This window comes from Tachyglossus aculeatus, chromosome 2 (genome assembly GCF_015852505.1).
Source record: "Tachyglossus aculeatus isolate mTacAcu1 chromosome 2, mTacAcu1.pri, whole genome shotgun sequence".
NCBI classification, from domain to species: Eukaryota; Metazoa; Chordata; class Mammalia; order Monotremata; family Tachyglossidae; genus Tachyglossus; species Tachyglossus aculeatus.
In genome coordinates, this window is record NC_052067.1 from 161,699,028 (window position 1) to 161,719,184 (window position 20,157).

General features: G+C 43.6%; 1 protein-coding gene and 1 non-coding gene across 3 annotated transcripts in view; one reads left to right on the forward strand and one right to left on the reverse strand.

Annotated features, from left to right (window-relative positions):
• The window catches only part of TAFA2 (TAFA chemokine like family member 2), a 526,830-nt gene that overhangs the window by 408,389 nt on the left and 98,284 nt on the right, over positions 1–20,157 (reverse strand). The window lies entirely within an intron of this gene.
• LOC119925103 lies at positions 5,335–5,472 on the forward strand. Its single transcript, XR_005449772.1, has one exon. It is a non-coding gene; the product is annotated as a small nucleolar RNA SNORA7 (small nucleolar RNA).

Below are 20,157 nucleotides of genomic sequence, written 5' to 3' on the forward strand. Positions count from 1 at the left end.
GATATTCTCTAATTTCATTCTCTTGTATTCATTCATTCATTCAATTGCATTTATTGAGCATTTACCGTGTGCAGAACACTGTATTAAGCACTTGGGAAGTACAAGTCGGCAACATATAGGGACGGTCCCTATCCAACAACAGACTTGTCTCTACCCTAGTGCTTTCTTTATGCCAAAACACTGTACTAAGCGTTTAATGAACAACATCTTTCTATAATTAAAGGAATATGTTAACCACACAATGCTACTATGGAATCAGAATCCCCGTCTCAGAAGCCGGCATGGGAAACTGACACAGTGAGAGTGTCAGTTTGAGCATTTGCTAGGCAGCTTTATTAGAAGATGATCTTGATTGGATATGGTAGTGGAGCATCTGGAGATATTCTGTAGCAATAGGGGGCCAGAGTCAGGCATAATGTCATCTTTTTTTGTTTTGTTTTGTAGCAGTGCTTGGCAGAGGGCAGGGAAAAGAGAAAGTTCTCCAGACCTGAAATCTAGAACCAGGTTTAGGGAGTGCAAAGTTAATGAAGGCACACATTTATAATAATAATAATAATAATTGCATTTATTAAGCACTTGCTATGTGCAAAGCACTATTCTAAGTGCTGGGGAAGTTAAAAGGAGATCAGGTTGTCCCATGGGGGGGCTCACAGTCTTAATCCCCATTTTACAGATGAGGGAACTGAGGCACAGAGAAATTAAGTGACTTGCCCAAAGTCACACAGCTGACAATTGGCAGAGCCAGGATTTGAAAGAAGAGTATAATTATGGCATTTGTTAAGCACATACGGTGTGCTGAGCACTGAATTTAGCCCTGGAGTAGATACAAGTTAGGATAGACACAGACCCTGTCCCACATGGGGCTCCTAATCTAGAGGAGTGGAAGAACAGTTACTGAATCCCCATTTTACAGATGAGGAAATTAAGGAACAAGGAAGTTAAGTAACTTACCCAAGATCACCCAGCAGGCAAATGGCAGAGCAGAAATAGAACCCAGTTCCTCTGACTCTGCCACCCTGGGCTCTTTTCACTAATAATAATAATGATAATAATAATAATGGTATTTGTTAAGCTCTTACTATGTGCAAAGCACTGTTCTGAGTGCTGAGGAGGATACAAGGTGATCAGATTGTCCCACATGGAATCAGTCTTAATCCTCATTTTACAGATGAGGTAACTGAGGCACAGAGAAGTTGCCCAAGGTCACACAGCTGACAATAGGCCACTGTGCTTCTCTGCACTGCCACTTCTCTTACTAACACTTCAATACAGGTTGCTATTCAAGTCTTTGTCACACATTTCTTGTAGTCCACATTACGAAAATGTTACCAACAGTATTGTAATCCTCAGAATGAGGGGCAACTACCTAACTGCATATGTGTGTGTGAGAGAGAGAGAGAAAGAAAGAGAGAGAAAGAGAAAGAGAGAGAGAGAGAGAGAGAGAGACTGTAAGATTAAAGTGTCCTTTTAGTGTGATCTAGGATTCTGAAACTTCACAAAGTTGTGTAACTCATTAAGGGCCTGAATTTTGATCTCTCCCCTTGGGCCTTTGAGCAGTTATCTTATCAAGGAGGATTGGACGGCTACCAACAGCCTGATTTGTATATCCCATGGCTTGTTCGGAGAAAAAATGTGAGCTAATAATACTAATTGTAGTACTTGTTAAGAGCTTGCTACATGCCAAGATCTGGGCTAAGCCCTAGGGAAGATACAGAATCACCAGTTCAGACACAGTCCCTGCCCCACGCAGGTTTCACAGTCTAATAGAGATGGAGAACAGGTATTTAATTCCCCTTTTACAGATAAGGCAATTGAGTCCCAGATAAGTTAAGTGACTCGAGCTTCTGAATCCCCTCCTTTCGGTTAAATCAATCAATCAATCAATCAATCAATCAATCATATTTATTGAGCGCTTACTGTGTGCAGAGCACTGTACTAAGCGCTTGGGAAGTACAAGTTGGCAACATATAGAGACAGTCCCTACCCAACAGTGGGCTCACAGTCTAAAAGGGGGAGACAGAGAACAAAACCAAACATACTAACAAAATAAAATAAATAGAATAGATATGCACAAATAAAATAAATAAAGGAACAAATCATTCACACTGGAGGGTGAAAGATGAATAGTTCAGTAACCACCTCTCTGTGTTCCTTTTCCTCATTTTTTTATGGCATTTATTAAGGCCTGGCTCTTTCCACTGAGCCACACTGCTTCTCTGTAGAGTACTGGAAACTCTCTCCCATGCCGCTGCTGCCCAGCATGGGTGAGTTTTGATTTGTAGCAGATTGCCTTCCACTCGCTAGTCAATGGCCAAGATAATAACAATAATAATAATAATAATAATAATAATAATAATAACGATGATGATTATGGCATTTGTTAAGCGCTTACTATGTGCCAAGTATTGTTCTAAAGCACTGTGGGGGGGGGGGGGGATACAAGGTAATCAGGTTGTCCCACATGGGGCTCACAGTCTTAATCCCCATTTTACAGATGAGGTAACTGAGGCACAGAGACGTTAAGTGACTTTCCCAAAATCACACAGCTGACAAGTGGCATAGCCTGGATTAGAACCCATGACCTCTGACTTCCAAGCCCGTGCTCTTTCCACTGAGCCATGCTGCTTCTCTAGACAGCATGTGCCAATATTGTGGCAATGTATCATACATCTACAAGGAAAATACTCTCAAATGTGGAGGAATTGACGAGATAGGACAGCGGTATGTTGGATATTCTGTTGTATAGGATCTTTTGGGATTGATGATTTAAAATATCTGAATCATAAAAATTGCATTAATAGATTTAGAAGGCATGTTCTGTGCTTCTTTTTATCAACTCCATTTTACAGTCCCTTGTGAGACAGCTCTGATTTCTTTCCAGTTGTGTTGACTGTAGTATGAAGAATATGATATAATTATATTTTCTCACAACTCAAAAAATATAAAGAGTTTTTATCAGTAGTCCCAGAGAGTGCTCACAATGAACTTCAGGATCAGAAGATTTATAGTTTAAGTGAGAGTACACAGTACACTTTCAGAAAAGCCAAGCTTTCATCAATTCTGAACAAGTATGCAGAGAGAGGCAATTCCATTTGGAAACTTAACTAGCACTCCATTTTTCTAATATTTTTCTCATCCCATCATAGTCTTTATCCTAATGCAGTTTTCGCTTCCAAATTGGCAGGATAGTTTTTCACAAAAACCATTTTGTCCTGACATATTTAATACATAGACACCAAACAGCTTCTCTAATATCTGGTTATAAATTATGAGCCCAATTACTCCAATTGTTACCCTTTCTCCATTTGCTTCTCTCTAACTGCAGGAAGCAAGCACAGAAGTAAAGATATTATACAATGGATGCTAAACAGGTGTGCATTTCACCTTTTATACCCTCCCCCTGCCCCACTATAAACACCAGACCACCACTCTTCCCACCTTCAAAGCATTATTAAGGTCAAATCTCCTCCAAGAGGTCTTCCCAGATTAAGCTCTCTGCACCGTCTATGTACTTGGATCTGTGGCCTTTGAGTATTTGATATTCGCCCCACCCTCAATCAATCAACCCATGGTATTTATTGAGCACTTACTATGTGCAGAGCACTGTACTCCACCCCACAGCACTTATGGACATATCATTAAACTATAAATTACTTATTTATTTACTTATATTAATGTCTGACTCCCCCTCTAGACTGTAAATTTATTATGGGCAGGGAATGTGTCTGCTAAGTCTCTTGTGTTGTAATCTAGTAGACTTCTAGACTGTGAGCCCGCTGTTGGGTAGGGACCGTCTCTATATGTTGCCAACTTGTACTTCCCAAGCGCTTAGTACAGTGCTCTGCACACAGTAAGTGCTCAATAAATACGATTGAATGAATAAATGAATGACTAGTACAGTGCTATGGAATCTATCAATTAATCAATCATATTTATTGAGCACTTACTATATGCAGAGCACTGTACTAAGTGTTTGGGAGAGTAGAATACAACAGAATTAGCAGATACATTCCCTGCCCATAACGAGCTTGCAGCACAGAGGAGGAGACAGACATTAATATGAATAAATAAGTAATTTATAATATATAATTTAAAGATATGTACAGAAGCAGCATGGCCTAGTGGATAGAGCACAGGCCTGAGAGACAGAAGGACCTGAGTTCTAATCCCAGCTCCACCACTTGTCCGCTGTGTGATCTTGGGCAAATCACTTCACTTCTCTGTGCCTCAATTACATCATCTGCAAAATGGGGTTTAACACTGTGAGCCCCATGTGGGATATGGACTGTGTCCAACCGGATTACTTTGCATCTACCCCAGTTCTTAGAACAGCACCTGGCAAAGAGTGAACACAGAACAAATACCATAAAAAAAACACTGGGGGGTTGGGGATGGGGAACACATCAAATGTCCAGAGGTCATAAATCTAAGTGCATAGATGATGCAGAAGAGAGAGTGAGCAGGGGAAAAGAGGGTTTAATCAGGGAAGGCCTCTTGAAGAAGATGTGACCTTAGCAGAGCTTTGCAGGTGGAGAGTAAGCACTCAATAAATACCATTGATTGATTGATTGATGTACCAAGGCCCCAAATCTCTGGGCATTCTGACGGGTACATTTAAGGGCAATTTTTTGCAAGATAACCTACTCAGTATTTGTTAAAAAAAAAAAAAAAAGAATTGTGCTCTCCCAGTAAGGAGGGAAGAGGGAAGAAAGAACAGTCAAAAAGTAAATTTTCCCCACACTGACAACCTCACCCCATTGGAATCTTTAAGTGGTCAACCCATGTACAAACCTGGGCACCAACATAAAATTCAGAAGAAAGGACAATAGAACATGCAGGTAGTCGAGAGACAAAAGCTTTGACAAATACTCTTAAAACCTACCCAAAGGATTTCATTTGTTTGCCTTTAGCCTGCGCTGTGGGAGTGAGAGACTAGGTTTATTGTTTCTCATTTTTCCCGGAGACAGAAAGGATTCTGCCATGAAACAGAGAGACAATACAAAAGCCGGCACTAAGGCAACACAATAAGAAGCAAAACTGCTCACTATCCCGGAAAATCTCTGGAAAGGGAGTTGAACTTACTGAAAGCACGCCTCCAGGTTTTTAGCTGGCTACCCAGCCTTGTGACATTTAATGCTACAATGGAACATTGAAAATGTCCTGGATGAGGCTTAATTGTCATTGTAACCTGCAGGTTAAGCAAAGACAACAATGAGGTTTACAAGAGAAAGACAAGGATAAGACTAAGCTCTTCAGGGCCAGGAAATTTCTCTTCTATTTCCCCACCATTCTGTACACGTAGGGCAAGCTTAGTGGTAGAATACCAGCATATGTCCCCACTCAGGGTCTCACCTGGAGAGTTTCCAGCACTCAACCAGTCTCGACTATGGGAGGGAGAGTCAAGCAGAGCCATACCCATTCCATTCCTGGCTTGGCCAGTGGCTAGCGAGTGGAAGGCAATCTGCTACAAGTCAAAACTCACCCGTGCTGGGCAGCAGCAGCATAGGAGAGAGTTGAGGGCAGAGAAGGAGGCAGTGGTAAACCAATTCCATAGTTTTACCAAGAAAAGTCTACGGTTCCACTACTGGAACGATTGCGGATGGAAGCGGGACATTCTGGGAGAGACGCACCCATGGCGTCACTGGGTCGGAGACGACATGATGGCATAAGACAAGAGAAGACCAGCATATGTGTTTAAAGCTCTCCATCAGCTTGTCCCGTCCTATCTCACCTCGCTGCTCTGCTACTACAACCCAGCCCTCACACTTCACTCCTCTAATGCCAACCTACTCACTGCACCTGTCTCATCTATCTCGTCTCCACCTTCTCGCCCACTTCCCATCTCTGGCCTGGAATGCCCTCCCTCTTCATATCCAAGAGACTAACACTCTCCCCACCTTCAAATCCTCATTGAAGGCCCATCTCTTCCAAGCGGTCTACTCTGACTAAGCCTTCCTCTCCTCTTTTCCCACTCCCTTATGTGGTACCCTGATTTGCTCCCTTTATTCACCCTTCCCTCCGCCCCACAGCACTTATGTACACATCTATAATTTATTAATTTATATTTCTATCTCCGTTTGTCTGTAGCTCGTTGTGAGCAGTGAACGTGTCTAGCAACCCTATTATATTGTTAGGACTTAGTATAGCACTCTACACACAGTAAGCCCTCAATAAATATGATAGATCGATGGATACGGGAGAAGCAGCGTGGTGTAGTGGAAAGAGCATGGGACTGGGAATCAGAAGGTCATGAGTTTTAGTCCCGGCTCCACCACTTGTCTGCTGTATGACACTGAGAAAATCACTTCACTTCTCTGTGCCTCAGTTTCCTCATCTATAAGATGGGGATTGAGAATGTGAGCCCCACGTGGGACAGGGACTGTGTCCAATCCGATTTGCTTGTATCCACCCCAATGCTTAGAACAATGCCATGCACATAGTAAGTACTTAAATATCATTATTATTATTATTATTATATACATTCCCATCCACTACTAACCTACTTCTTTCTACAAGCATCTCCATGAGTAGCATTTTTGAGCATCTACTGATGTGAAGCACTAAACCCCGTGATGAATGACCAGAAAGAGCCTTGAGTGCAGTGATCTTGCCTCCCAACTGTACTGGACCCTCCTAAGAGTTTAGTACAATGTTCTCCACAAAGTAAGAGCTCAATAAATATGATTCATTCAGTCATTCAGTCGTATTTATTGAGTGCTTGCTGTGTGAAAAGCACTGTACTAAGCTCTTGGAAAGTATAATATAGCAATAAAGAGAGATAATTCCTGCCCACAACAGGCTTACCGACATCAATACAAGTAAATGGGAATCAATATAAATAAGTAGAATTATAGACATATACCTATATACATAAGTGCTATAGAGCAAAGGGGGAAGAGCAAAGGGAGCGAGTCAGGGTGATGCAGAAGGGAGTGGGAGCTGAGGAAAAGTGGGGCTTAGTCTGGGAAGGCCTGTTGGAGGAGGTGTGCCTTCACTAGGGCCTTGAAGAGGGGGGACAGTGATTGTCTGCTGGATTTGAGGAGGGAGGCAGGATGTGGGCCAGGGGTTGACAGTGTGACAGATAAGATGCAGGCCCAATGAGAAGGTTAGCACCAGAGGAGTGGAGTGTGCAGGCTGTAATGGAGAAGGAGAGTAGGGAAGTGAGGTAAGAAGGGAGCAAGGTGTTGGAGAGCTTTAAAGCCATTAGTGAGGAGTTTTTGTTTGAAATGGAGGTGGGTTGGCAACCACTGGAGATTTTGAGGTCGGGGGGCGGGGGGGGTGACATGCCCTGAATGTTTGACTGTTTGACTGATTACAGTTGATTGATTGATTGCTTAGTACAATAGAAACAAAGACTCCCAGTCACAGCCCTCCAGTACTTCCTCATCTACATGGAATTGTCCTCCATATTTGAAGACAAAACCGATGGTTAAAATCCACTGGGTGGCCAGGCAGGCAAAAATAATTTACAAAGAGTGAGAGCAGGAGGAAGGAGAGGGATGTAACGGGAGAGAGTACAAATCTATCAGGATAAAATGGCTAAAGAATTGGATGTGCAAATAAATACCCAGATGAAAAAATATGTCCGTATGGAGGATAGGAATGAAAACAAGGTATTAAGAGTGGTGTTGGGTTGGGAGAAGCAGTGTGGCCTAATGCATACAGCATGGAAGTCAGAAGGACCTGGGTTCTAATCTCACCTCCACCACTTGTCTGCTGTGTGACTTTGAGCAAGTCACTTCACTTCATGGGGCCTCAGTTACCTCATCTGTAAAATGGGGATTGATCGTGACCCCTTCGCAGGACATGGACTGTGTCCAACCCAATTAGTTTATATCTACCCCTGTGCATAGTACAGTGCTTGGCACCGAGTAAGCACTTCCAAAAATACCACAATTATTAGTATTGTTATTATTATTATCATCAGTATTTATTGAATTCTGTCTGTGCAGAATGCTGTCCCAGGCTCTTGGGAATAGCTCATACAGTGGTGGACGGCTCATAAATGAGGTGGAGTAACTGAACGAAGGTGAACCCACAGTAAATCAAAACTGAGAGGACATGAAAGAAAAAGGCCCTGTCAGTCAATCAGTGGGATTTATTGAGCTCTTACTGCACAGAGCACTGTACTAAGTGCTTGGGCGAATTCAATGGAACCGTGTTGGAAGCAGTGTGGCTTAGCGGAAAGGGCACAGACTGTGAGCCCGCTGTTGGGTAGGGACCGTCTCTACATGTTGCCAACTTGTACTTCCCAAGCGCTTAGTACAGTGCTCTGCACACAGTAAGCGCTCAATAAATACGATTGAATGAATGAATGAACAGTGTTTGGCACATAGTAAGCGCTTAACAAATACAATCATTATTATTATTATATTATTGCTTTCCCTGTCCGCGATGTGCTTAGAGTCTGTAGGGGGAGAAAGATATGAATATAAATCGATAAATTATGGATATGTATGTAAATGCTGTGGGGCTGAGGGAGGGATGAAATGAACACCAAGTGCCCAAAGGGTACAACACATAGACGGCACAGAAGGGAGAGGGACTGTGAGCCCGTTGTCGGGTAGGGACCGTCTCCATATGTTGCCAACTTGTACTTCCCAAGTGCTTAGTACAGTGCTCTGCACACAATAAGTGCTCAATAAATACGATTTATTGAATGAATGAATGAGTCTGGGAAAGGGGGTGTAATCAGGGAAGGCCTTCTGGAGAAGTTGTGATGTTAATAAGGCTAGGAATATGGACAGAATGGTGGTCTGGCTTACACAGAGGAGGAGGGAATTCCAGGCCAGAGGGAGGATGTGGGAAAGGGATAGGCAGCGGGATGGACAAAATTGAGACACAGTGAGCAAACTGCCACCAAAGGAGCTAAGTGTGTTGGCCGTACTGGAGTAGGAGATGAGTGAGGTGAGGTGGGGTGGGGTGAGCTGATTGAATGCTTTAAAGTCAATGGTAAGGAGTTTCAGTTTGATGTGGAGATAGATGGGCAACCACTGGAGGGTGTTAGGAAAAGAAATCAGAAAAATGAGCAAATAGTGCCTTAGCCCCCTTTGACTACGTCACCAGCACTTCTTAGGACCAATGCTGCAAAAACCTTCTGCTACCAACTTTATAAGGGGAAGAAATATTAGGAGAAGCATGCTACGATGAAAGTAGGAAAGGGAATAGTCGGTTAACATGTACTCCAAGGGGCTGAAAGAGAAGTAGCGTGACCTAATGGACAGAGAGCACGGGCCTGGGGTTCAGAAAGACCAGCGCTTAGAACAGTACTTTGAACATAGTAAGCGCTTAATAAATGCCATTATTATTATTATTATAAAGACCTGAGTTCTAGTCCCGGCTCCACTACTTGTCTGCTTTGTGACCTGGGGCAAATTATCTCACTTCTCTGGGCCTCAGTTTTGTTATTTGTAAAATGGGGATTAAGGCTGTGAGGTCCAGGTGGGAAATGGACTGTATCCAACCTGATTATCTGGGCCATGTGTGCTCTGGAGGGGACTGGGGAGTTCAAGGGCATTCCTCTGTGTTAGCTCTCTAGGTTTAGGCAACTTCCCCCAGATACTGGGTGACATCATTGCATGTCATCGCCCGGTTCGTTGGTCTTCTTTAGTGTCAGGAGTGGTCACCTGAACTATTGGACAGGATAAATTTCCTCTTTTTTATGGAGTTTGTTCAGCAGTTATTATGTGCCAGGCACTGTACTAAGCACTGGGGTAGATAAAAGATAATCAGGTTGGACACAGTCCATTCCCCCCCATTCACAGTCTGAAGGGATTGTATCTATTTATTGTTATCGTGCACTCTCCCAAGAACTTAGTACAGTGCTCTGTACACAGTAAGCGCTCAATATTCATTCATTCAATTTGTTCAGTTGTATTTATTGAGCACTTACTTTGTGCAGAGCACTGTACTAAACGCTTGGAAAGTGCAATTCGGCAACAACGGGCTCAGTCTAGAAGGGGGAGACAGACAACAAAACAAGTAGACAGGCATCAATAGCATCAAAATAGATCAATATAATTATAGATATATATACAATAAATATGATTGACTGACACAAATGTCTGTGCCTTGTCTGAGTCACTGCAGGAATTGAGGCAGAAGAAGGCTAGGAACCTTAGGTAAAAAATTTTGCAATCACTCTTTCCCACTTCAAAGCATTATTAAAAGCACATCTCCAAGAGGCCTTCCCCAGTTAAGCCTTCATTCCTCTTCTACTCCCTTCTGATCTCCCTTGCACTTGAATTTGAAATCCAATGTCTGTCTCTCCCTCTAGACTGTAAACTCACTATGGGCAGGGAACATTTCTACCAACTCTGTTATAGTGTACTCTTCCAAGTGCTTAGTATGGTGCTCTGCACACAGTAAGCACTCAGTAAGTATAACTGACTGGCACATTAATAAAAGCATCTTGTATTGGACAGGGGTCAGACCAGCTGAAAAACGAACTGGTATTTATAAAGGCAGATGGCTGGCCATACTATCAATTCTGTCCATTGCCCCTTTTTGTCATTTCCTGCCATTTTTTTCCATCCACTCATTTACTCTAACTCTATCATTCGTGTGCTTCCATGACTCTCCTGCCTCTTTTCCCCTTTTTTGGGCCATTCGCTTAGCCTGGAACTCCCTTCCCAACCAAATTTGACAGCCCACAGCTCCCCTCATATTTAAAGCCCTTTTTTCCAAGATATTTGTTAAGGGCTTACTACATCACAGAACTGTACTAAGCACTGAGGTAGATACAAGCTAATCAGGTTGGACAGAGGGGTGAAGTGCCTTGCCCAAGGTCACACAGCAGAAAAGTGGTGGTGCAGGGATTAATACCCAGGATTTCTGATTCCCAAGGCCATGTTCCTTCCATGTTGCTTCTCCACAGCCCTTCTGCATTACCCACGCCCTCCAACAAGCCTTCTCCATTTAATCCCCAGGATCAATTTACTATTTCCAGCACTTATGTATGCATTTGTACCCATCTTAAGCACTTGTGTACATATATATCTGTGTGTATATGTACATACATATATATGTTTATTCCATTATACATTAGATCATTTATGTTTCTTGCTCAAATGTTAATTTTTGTCTCCCCTGTTGTCGTGGAAGTTCTAGCAGGCAGGAAATGTGTCATTCCTTTGTGTTATACTCTCCCAAGAGCTTAGTACAGTGCATTGCACCTGTAGCTCAGTGATAGAGCAAGAGTTTCGGAGTTAGAAGAACCTGTGAGCTCGCTGTAGGCAGGGAATGTGTTGTACTGTACTCTCCCAAGCACTTAGTACAGTGCTTTGCACACAGTAAGCACAATTTATTTGTATTGATGTCTGCCTCCCCTCCTCTAGACTGTGAGCTAGTTGTGGACAGGGACAGTCACTCTTCATTTTTGTACTGTTCTTTCACAAGCGCTTAGTACAGTGCTCTGCACACAGTAAGCACTTAATAAATATGACCGAATGAATAAATAAATAAGATTGAGTAATGAATGAATGACCTACATTCCACGACGTGGGCTGTGTGATCTTGGGTAAGTCACTTAACTTCTCTGTGCCTCAGTTACCTCATCTGTAAAATGGGGATAAGAATGTGAGCTCCAAGTGGGACAAGGATTGTGTCTGATTAAATTGTATCTACCCCAGCGTTTAGAACAGTGCTTGGCACATAGAAAGTGCTTAACAAGAACCATAATTATTATAATAATAAGAAGAAATGTGATTATTTCTACCACTAGTACTTCTACTGCTACACGATCAGGTGAGCATCTTCTACCCAGAAAAAAGAATAGCAGCCCCAATAGCCAGGGAAGCCATTGCAAACTTTTTCTATTTCACTATTCACGATGGGGAATGGGCCACCTATCCATCCCTGTGGGTGTATGAACGTAAGGCTCTAACACCTTAGGCGAATATCACAAACCCCTCTAATGATATGGAATCAAACCTAACTAGCTTGGAATCAAGCAATACTGCACCTTTTCCTTGAGTGCTTTTTTTTTTTGTTGGGGTCTTTATGGTATTTGTAAAGAGCTTACTATGTATCAGATGCTATTCATTCATTCATTCAATTGTATTTATTGAGTGCTTACTGTGTGCAGAGCACTGTACTAAGCACTTGGGAAGAAAAATCGGCAACATATAGAGACGGTTCCTACCCAACAACAGCCTGTTGTGAGCACTGAGGTAGGTACAACTTAGTAATAATTGTGGTATTTGTTAAGTGCTTACTATGTGCCAGACTGGAGTGGCATTAAGCATTGCAGAGGCTACAAACAAATACTGTTGGACACAGTCCCTATCCCACATGGGGCTCACAGTTTGAATCCCCATTTTCCAGATGAGGGAACTGAAGCACAGAGAAGTGAAGTGACTTGCCAAGGTCGCACAGCAGAACCAGGATTAGAATCCATGACCTTCGGACTCCCAGGCCTGTGCTCTGTCCACTCTGCCATGCTGCTTCTCTTACTCCTAGCTACTTCTCTTAATTAAGCTGGATACTTCATTCATTCATTCATTCATTCAATTGTATTTATTGAGCACTTACTGTGTGCAGAGCACTGTACTAAGCGCTTGGGAAGTACAAGTTGGCAACATATAGAGATGGTCCCTACCCAGTAGCGGGCTCACAGTCTAGAAGGGGGAGACAGACAACAAAACAAAATATATTAACAAAATAAAATCAATAAAATAAATATGTACAAGTAAAATAGAGTAATAAATATGTACAAATATATATATATACAGGTGCTGTGGGGAGGGGAAGAAGGTAAGGTGGGAGGGATAGGGAGGGGGAGGAGGAGGAGAGGAAGGAGGGGGCTCAGTCTGGAACTTAATTAGGTTGGACAAAGTCCCTGTCCCCCATGGGATCCACAGTCTAAATAGGAGGGAGAACCAGAGAACCAAGGTTCAGGGAAGATAAGCAACATGCCCAAGGTCACCCAGAAAGCAACTGAAAGAGGCAGGATTGGAACCCAGGTCTTCTGACTCCCGGGCCTGTGCTCTTTCCACTAGGCCCCACTGCTCCCCATGTGTTGTCCTTCAGACCCAAGACGATGCTGATAACGGTTAGACTGTATCCATATATGTGCCTGTCAATGAGGTGGAAAGTTCACACAGGAAAACAAAGGAATTGATAATTGACTGGGGACTCTCAGAGGACCAGGTTCATGCAAAGAAGATAATAATGAGATTATTTACGTTACAAAGGCAATCATTACACCTCACCTGCTGTCCATAATCTCCCAACCCACAAAAGACTTCAATCTAGCCCAACATCTTCTGCTTAGACTTCCAAACAAAGAGTCTTTCAGGGTCCAAGAGCTCAGTGTCTGTTTCTTATGTTTTTGTTTCGCAGCTACCAGAGTTGGACTCTACGAGGCAGGTTATGAAGAATAGGCGATTACCACTCCCAGAGAATCAATCATATTTATTGAGAACTTACTCTATGCAGGGCACTGTACTAAGCACTTGGGAGTGTACAACGAAACAGAATTGGTAGACACATCCCCTGCCCACAACAAGCTTACAGTCTAGAGGGGGGACAGACATTGATATAAATAAATAAATTACGGTTGGGTATGTAAGTGCTGGGTGGCTGAGGGAGGTATGAATAAAGTGCAAATCCAATTGAAAGGGTGAATCTGAAGCTCCTGAACATCATGTGGAGAAGCAGCGTGGCTCAGTGGAAAGAGCCCGGGCTTGGGAGCCAGAGGTCATGGGTTCTAATCCCTGCTCCACCACTTGTCAGCTGTGTGACTTTGGGCAAGTCACTTAACTTCTCTGGGCATCAGTTCCCTCATCTGTAAAATGGGGATTAAGACTGTGAGCCCCACGTGGGACAATCTGATCACCTTATATCCCCCCCAGTGCTTAGAACAGTGCTTCCCGTCCTTCCTCTCCCCCTCCCCATCCCCCCCGCCCTACCTCTTTCCCCTCCCCTACCTCTTTCCCCTCCCCACAGCACCTGTATATGTTTGTACAGATTTATTACTCTATTTATTTTACTTGTACATATTTACTATTCTATTTATTTTATTTTGTTAATATGTTTTGTTTTGTTTTCTGTTTCCCCCTTCTAGACTGTGAGCCCGCTATTGAGTAGGGACCATCTCTATATGTTGCCAACTTGTACTTCCCAAGTGCTAGTACAGTGCCCTGCACACAGTAAGCTCTCAATAAATATGATTGAATGAATGAAATGCTTCGTACATAGTATGCACTTAACAAATGACATCATTATTTTTTATTATTATTATTATTATTATTATTATTATTATGTGGCTGTTTTTTTCCTACAGCTCGATGTGGTCTAAATCCCTGTTAACCTCCTCCAATCTTTTAAATATATATGGTGTTCGGGTAATAATGATAACAATAATTATGGTATCTGCTAAGTGCTTACCATGTACCAGGCACTGTCCTAAGCACTGGGGTAGATATAAAGTAATCAGGTTGGACACAGTTCCTGTCCCACATAGGGCTCACAGTCTTAATCCCCATTTTACAGATAAGCTGAGGCCCAGAGAAGTGAAGCAACTTGCCCAAGGTCACACAGCAGACAAGTGGCGGAGCCGGAATTAGAACTCAGGTCCTTCTGACTCCCAGGTTCGTGCCCTATCCATTAGGCCACGCGTCATGATCAAAATGGTTATGTAAAAACCCCAGGCCAAACTTTTGCTAAGAAATGATTGCAGAGCCTTAGGTTTTGAGCACTGGGAGTTGCTGGCACTTTCTTTTCACTTTCAAGATCAACAGCTGCTGGTAACAAATTTGATTAGGTCATTGCCTATGCAAATGTCACTCATTTTACTGCTGTCATTTACCTTATTCCCCCAACCAAGTTCTTTATCTGCATACTGCCACCAATTCATCTGACTAGCTCATCACGGGACTCTAAATTAAACCGGCTGCAACATAGATGTTCTCCTTGATGAGTTATGCGCTCCCCAAATGGTATAAATTCTCTTCCGACTGAATATTCCAGCCCCTTCCTCACCTCCCTCAGGCATCACAATGATCGCTCATTTTGCCAAGAATTAAGATCTCTCTGGGTATCAATCCACGTGCACATCCCGCCTTTTTCTGAGGGAATGAGCTCTGACAGGATTTCCAAATGTACCCAAATCCCTGCTTTACTAAAGTTTAAAGTGCTGAAGTATTTCTGGACTAATGGCCAGGAGGGAGGATGTTGCCTGGAAATGAATGACCAGCTGGGGAAGCCGAGGGCCCGAAGTAAAACCTTGCGACTTTAACTCACAGGCTCATTACCTGGTGGAAAATGTTCTGACTCCAGAGGCAACGCTGCTATTACAATCAAAACCATGCAATTAACCAAATTATCCAAGAAAAAAAAAAAACGTGTGGAGAGTTAAGTGGCTGAATGCCATGTCCTCTGGGATGGTGTTTTCTTCATTCGCCTCACTTTCTTACACACCACACCAGTTAACAACCGACAGGAAAGGCAGACTTCATTTTTAATTGATGGAAAGAGCACGGGCTAGGGAACCGGAGGTTGCGGGTTCTAATCCCAGCCCCACCACTTGTCAGCTGTGTGACCTTGGGTAAGTCACTTAACTTCTCTGGGCCTCAGTTCCCTTGTATCTACCCCAGCGCTTAGAATAGCGCTTGGCACATAGTAAGTGCTTAACAAATACCAACATTATTATTATTATTATTACGATAAGCCAAAGAGGAAAAGGCATCCATCTTAAAGATATGAAATTATAGCCATTTCCATGCTGGCAAAGTAAAATATGTTATTTGTAGACTTATTCCCTTCCTACACAAAGACTCATCAGCATCTTAAATTCGGTATATCAAAACACTTAAATCCTCGAAGTTCCTTTTAAGCGTTTTGCTCCTCATTTTTCTATCCCTGTCAACATCAATCACACTGTTTCAGAAGCGCACAACCTTGACAGTTTCAGCCCTTCTCTAAGTCCTTCCAGCTCTTCCTCTGCAACACTGGGCAAATGTCAAGAAGCAGCATGGCCTGTTGGAAAGAGCACAGGCCTGAGAGACAGAGGACCTGGGTTCTAATTCCGACTCTGCCAATTGTTTGCTGCGTGACCTTGGGCAGAGTGGCCCAAGTGGATAAAAACGTGGGCCTGGCAGCAAGAACAACTGGGTTCTAATCCTAGATCCAACACTAGGCTGCTGTGTGAGTTTGGGCAAGACACTTACTTCTCTGTGGCACAGTTTACTCAACTGTAGATTGGTGATTCAATACCTGTTTTCCCTCCTACTTAGATTGGGAGCCCCATGTGGGACAGAGACTCTGTCCAACCTGATTTATTTGTATCTACCTCAGTGCCTAGAACAGTCCTTGACACACAGTAAAGGTTAATACCATAATAATAATAATTTACCTCTTTCTCTCACCCTTATGACTTTAAATATAGTAAGCGCTTAATAAATGCCATTATTATTATTAACATCCTCCTGCTTAATTGCCATTCTAGACACTTTAACAATCACCCTGCCTCAACTCTTTTTCCCCTTTTCAACCTAACCTACCTACCTTTCCCTGTATCATTTTCTTCAAAAATCACGTGGAACACAAACACTACCTCCTTTAGACATCTCTCCTGGCTAACCATTTCACATTACCCTGAACAGAAACTCCGGGTTGGATGTAAAACACTCCAGTGACCCTCTTCTTCTTAACTTCATACTCTATTCTACCACTCGTGGCCTAGTGGACAGTGTCACGAGCCCCCAGTTCATACCAACCAGAACCTTTTTGGACCAGGGACTCTCTCGGTGACACGCAGTAGAAGTCAAACCACACCTCTGCTCGCCAACGTTACAGTGGAAAGGTTTTTACTTAGTTTAACAACGTGCAAGGGAGTGATACATATCCACACTCACTCACTCCACTCCACTCCACCAAAGGTCCAATACCAGTCTCTGGTCAAAGGAGCCTGTTCTGCCTATGTTCTTCTTTCTGCTTCCAAGGGCTGCTGCCTTCTGCTGCTGTTGAATGCTGCTTGTCTGCTGCTTCTGCTGTTCTCAGCGTGCTTCCTTCTTGCTTCTCTGCATGCTTCTGCCCCAGGTGCTTGCCTCTTGTTTCTCCGTGTGCCTCTGTGTGTCCTTTCACGATTCAAAACGAGTGCCTTTTATCTGCCTTAGGTGTCACAGCTGTCTCTGATTGGTTCGGGCCTGTTACCAAGTAGAACAGGGGGAGATGGCCATTCCTCCCTCCGGGCTCCACCCTCACAGGCCAAAAATCACCTGTCTCAGGTAGATCCCATCAGAGACTTCACCAGTCTCTTCCTTTTTGTTGTTCACGGGATCACAAACAATCCCAAACAAGGCAGCTTGTTGTGGGCAGAGCACAAGCCTGGGAATCAGCAGGACCTGGGTTCTAATCCAGCTCTGCCACTTGTATGCTGTGTGACCTTGGGCAAGTCACTTCACTTCTCTGCGCCTCAGCTACCTTATCTGCAAAATGGGGATTAAGACTGCGAGCACCATGTGGGACAGGGACTGTGTCCAACCTAGTTAACTTGTATCTACCCCAGTGCTTAGAATAGTTCTTGACACATAGTAAGCACTTAACAAATACTATCATTATTATTTTGTTATGATTATTATTATTATTATTATCATTATTATTTCAGGCTGGAAAACCTCCAACCTGGGTGCTGGGAGCCATGGCCTTGAGCAGAGTTTGACATTCCAAGCTGAGCTGGTTGGTAAGGCCTTGCTTGAGGATATGACTCTCAACAGCAGAGGACAGAATCCCTGTCTTAAAGAAACAGGGGAAAGAGCTCAGGACTGAGAGACAGAAGGAACCAGGTTCTACTCCCAGCTCTGCCAATTGCCTGCTGTGTGCTAAGGGAAAAGTCTCTGTGCCTCCATTTCCTCATCTGTAAAAAGACAATTAAAAGCCTGTTTTCCTTAGAACAGGAGCCCCTTGTGGGACAGAGACTGTACTCATACTAATCCTCCTCAACCACTCAGCTGCCTTTGACACAGTTGAATATCCCCTTCTCCTAAAAACATTATCCAACCTCAGCTTCACTGATGCTCTCCTCTCTTGGTTCTCCTCTGGCTGCTCATTCTCAGTCTTCTTTGTGGGTTCCTCCTCTATCTCCCACCCCCTAATTGTGAAGGTCCCTCGAGGTTCAGTTCTGGATCCCCTTCTATTCTCCACCTACACCCACTTTCTTGGAGAACTCAGTCACTCCCATGGCTTCAACAACCACCTCTATGCAGATGATTCCCAAGTCTACATCCCCAGCTGTGATCTCTTTCCTTCTCTGTGATCCCACATTCAATAGTGTGGCCAGTACAAGAAGCCAAATGGGGCCTGGTGGCTGATGGTGGACTATCGGTCCCTGAACACCCAGACCGGACCGCTGCATGCTGTTGTCTCTTCCATGGAGGAAATTCTCAGCCAGATGGAAGTCCTGTCCCCAACAAGGATGGCAACCTTCAAGACACTTTTACTTGAATCTCATCAACACTTCAAACTTATCATGTCCAAAAGAGAACTCCTCATCTTCCCGCCCAAACCCTGTCCTCCCCTGTCTTTCCCATTACCATAGACAGCACCACCATCCTCCCTGCCTCACGGTATAGTAATAATAATAATAATAATAACAACAACATTCTAGACTGTGAGCCCCTTCTAGACTGTGAGCCCACTGTTGGGTAGGGACCGTCTCTATATGTTGCCAACTTGCACTTCCCAAGCGCTTAGTACAGTGCTCTGCACAGAGTAATTGCTCAATATATATGATTGATTGATTGATAATAATAATAATATGGCATTTGTTTAGCACTTACTATGTGCCAGGCAGTGTACTAAGCATTGGGGTGGATACAAGCAAATTGGTTTGGACACAGTCCCTGTCCCACATGGGGCTCACAGTCTCAATCTTCTAGACTGCGAGCCCATTGTTAGGTAGGGACCATCTCTATATGTTGCCAACTTGTACTTCCCAAGAGCTTAGTACAGTGCTCTGCACACAGTAAGTGCTCAATAAATAAGATTGAATGAATAAATGGATGAATCCCCATTTTACAAAGAAGTGAAGTGACTTGCCCAAGATCACACAGCAGACTTGTGCAGGGCTGGGATTAGAACTCACATCCTCTGATTCCCAAGCCCCTGCTCTTGCCACTAGGCCACGCTGCTTCATTATGACAGGCCACCACTCTCCCCAACTTGAGCAAAGCCTTATTAATAATAATAATAATGGTATTTGTCAAGCACTTACTATGTGCAAAGCACAGTTCTAAGCTCTGGGGGGATACAAGGTGATCAGGTTGTCCCACGTGGGGCTCACAGTCTTAATCCCCATTTTACAGATGAGGGAACTGAGGCAAAGAAAAGTTAAGTGACTTGCCCAAAGTCACACAGCTGACAATTGGCGGAGTCGGAATTTGAACGCTTGACCTCTGAATCCAAAGCCCATGCTCCTTCCACTGAGCCACGCTGCTTCTCTTCTTAATCAAATCACGTGCCCTCCCAGAGGCCTTCCCTGGCAAAGCTCTCATTTTCCCTACTCCCTCTCACTTCTGTGTCAGCTATGTCCTTAGATCTGTCCTTAGAGAAGCAGCATGGCTCAGTGGAAATAAGCATGGGCTTTGGAGTCAGAGGTCATGGGTTCAAATCCCGCTCCACAAATTATCAGCTATGTGACGTTGGGCAAGTCACTTCACTTCTCTGCCTGTTACCCCATCTGTAAAATGGGGATTAAGACTGTGAGCCCCCCCATGGGACAACCTGATCACCTTATAACCTCCCCAGTGCTTAGAACAGTACTTTGCACATAGTAAGTGCTTAATAAATGCTATCATCATCATTATTATTATTATCTGTACTGTTTAAGCTTCTGATATTCATCAGTCCCACTGCACTTTGAACATATCCATCATTTCTTTTTAGTGTCTGTCTCCCTTAGCTCGCTGTGGGCAGGGAACGTATCTACCAATTCTGTCTCATTGTACTCTCCCAAGCACTTAGTACAGTGCTCTGGCCATAGTATGTACCCAATAAATTTCAGGGGTTGACTGATTGATTCACCCCACCCCAACAACACATCACCTATGTACATATCCCTATACTCTGCCACTTCACCTGTCTGTACTTAATTTTATTATCTGTCTCTCACCTCTAGATTCCAAGCTCCTTATGAGCACAGATCGTGTCTACGAACTT